This window comes from Propithecus coquereli, unplaced genomic scaffold (assembly GCF_000956105.1).
Source record: "Propithecus coquereli isolate 6110/MARCELLA unplaced genomic scaffold, Pcoq_1.0 Scaffold126, whole genome shotgun sequence".
NCBI lineage: Eukaryota > Metazoa > Chordata > Mammalia > Primates > Indriidae > Propithecus > Propithecus coquereli.
The window spans coordinates 2,350,272-2,352,794 of record NW_012136747.1 but is presented as its reverse complement, the minus strand read 5'-3'; positions in this window follow the sequence as shown (position 1 = coordinate 2,352,794).

Below are 2,523 nucleotides of genomic sequence, written 5' to 3'. Positions count from 1 at the left end.
AAAAAAAAAAAAAAAAAAGTACTGATAATGGCTTTTTAGTGATAATGTCTAGAGATTCTTCATAATCACCATTTATCTGTTATTTATTCATAATAGCTAAAAGACAGGAAAAAATCCAAATATTCATTGGCAGATGAATGGATAAACAAAATGTGTATGTATATTTTTATATGTACACACACAAAAAATGGAATAATATTCAACTTCAAAAAGGAATAAAATTCTGACAGATGCCAAAACATGGATGAACCTTAAAGACATTGTTAAGTGAAATAAGCCCAATACAAAAAGAAAAACATTGTCTGATCCCACTTACATGAGGTGCCTAGAGTAGTCAAATTCACAGAGACAAAGTAAAACAGGTTGCCAGGGCTAGGGAACGGGAAGTTACCGTTTGGTGGGCAGAGTTTCAGCTGGGGAAGATGAGAACAGCTGTGGAGATGGATGGCTGCGATGGTTGCACGACACAAATGTACTTAATACCATTGAACTGTACACTTAAAACTGGCTGACATTTCAAAATTTTGTGTATATTTTACCACAATAAAAAATTTTAATTAAAAAAAGAACTGTATTAGCAAGTGGGCAAGAGGAAGAAGAGGACTAAAGGCAGATTGAGGTTGACAGTATTTAAGTAATTAAAATGAGCATTAATTAAAATGCTAAATCAGTATCACCAAATAACAGGAGTTTAATCTCACCGTCTCCTGCAATAATCTATGTCTGAAGCTATCTTGTGCATTTTGGGGTACCTGTTTTTAAAAAGATGTGCCCAGGTGAAAGTTACGAGGAAACAGTGTCATAGAAAGTGGTTGAAATAGCAGAGGCTGTCTCGGGGAGAGGAGAGAATGGTAAGGGGAGCCTGATGCTGGCTCCAGAGATGCGAAAGGCTGTCATGTGGGACATTTCGTTAGGTGCGGGGCTCCCGCGGGCAGAACCAGAGCTGCGGGGTGGAAGCTAGCACGCATAGCGGCCCAATTTTAAAGGTAAAGGGCATGTTAGTGACTTTGTCCGTTTCCCTCACGGCTGATTCTAAACAGTCGGGAGTGACTTGCCTTTGATCACAGTTTGTCAGTGCAGTCAGGTCTCCAGGCAGGTTTCCCAGCCCCAAGACCGGGTTTTCACTACAGCATGCTCATTCTCGCCGCCTGTTCCAACCCATTTCCACACTCTAGGACCAAGCACCTTCACCTTCGGAAACTTAGCTAAATAGCGTCCCCTCCATTTTCAATGAAAGCGTCAATTCCATCAGAAGCGAGCTCCCTCCCCTGTACTCCCTTAGAGGTCGACGTGCCCATGTCCTTCTGTGTCAGCTCCTGAGTCTCTTCTGCCTGTGCCCTGGACCCCTTCTGGTCTATCTTCCTGTGACTCTGCCCCCTCAATAATGCCCCTCCTTCTCTCTCCCAAAGACCATGTCCCCGGACTACTCAAATCTACAGACTGATGCATTCTTAAATTTCACTCAACCTCTCTAAACTTTCTACTATTTTGTGACTCTTTTGCAGTCATATTTCTTGGGTGAATCACTGGACTCAGTATTCAGCAATAACTACTACTCCGAAACCAACCCGGGTAACCAAAAGCATTCATTATCACAATACTTAACTTTTTTTTTTTTTTTTTTTTTTTTTTTTTTGAGACAGAGTCTCACTGTGTTGCCCTGGCTAGAGTGCCGTGGCGTCATCCTAGCTCACAGCAACCTCAAACTCCTGGGCTCAAGCGATCCTCCTGCCTCAGCCTCCCGAGTAGCTGGGACTACAGGCATGCGCCACCATGCCCGGCTAATTTTTCTATATATTTTTAGTTGTCCAATTAATTTCTTTCTATTTTTAGTAGAGACGGGGTCCCGCTCTTGCTCAGGCTGGTCTCGAACTCCTGAGCTCAAACAATCCGCCCGCCTCGGCCTCCCAGAGAGCTAGGATTACAAGTGTGATCCACCACGCTCGCCCTAATACTTAACTTTTTAAGTCTTTAATTGGTAGCAGTCCAGTCAGGAAAATAGAAGCTACCCTCAATATTTAAAACAGAAAATGTAATATCAGGAATTGGTTTCACGGGAGCTGACAGAACAGCCATATGGGATGGCAATGGATTCGTAGTGAGAACTGGAAGCCTCTACCAGCCCCAGGCTACATGACAAGGAGTGGAGTGTCTCAAGTCCAGGAGCCTAGGTCAACTGCAAAGCCGGCCACAGGGGGCCTGCCTACTGGTGGGAGTTGAAATCAGAGACTCAGCTACTTCTCAGATTTTGTGATTTTATGAGTGTACAAATAATAGAGTTATACAATATACATACCCTGCTCCAACGAAATCCAAAAATCTTTTTTGAAATGTGCAAGATCAGAGTACGAATCCGAAGATCTCCTGACAGAGAAGAAAATATTAATAACAAGATTTGATACCATTCCAACTAAAATTTAACTTCCAAAAAGTAACAGCCTATACTGTTTTACAGCAAGTTGCTAACTGATGCAACATCTTGTAAAGGTTAATTTTCAAAAGGTCACACCAGGGTGGGTGCCA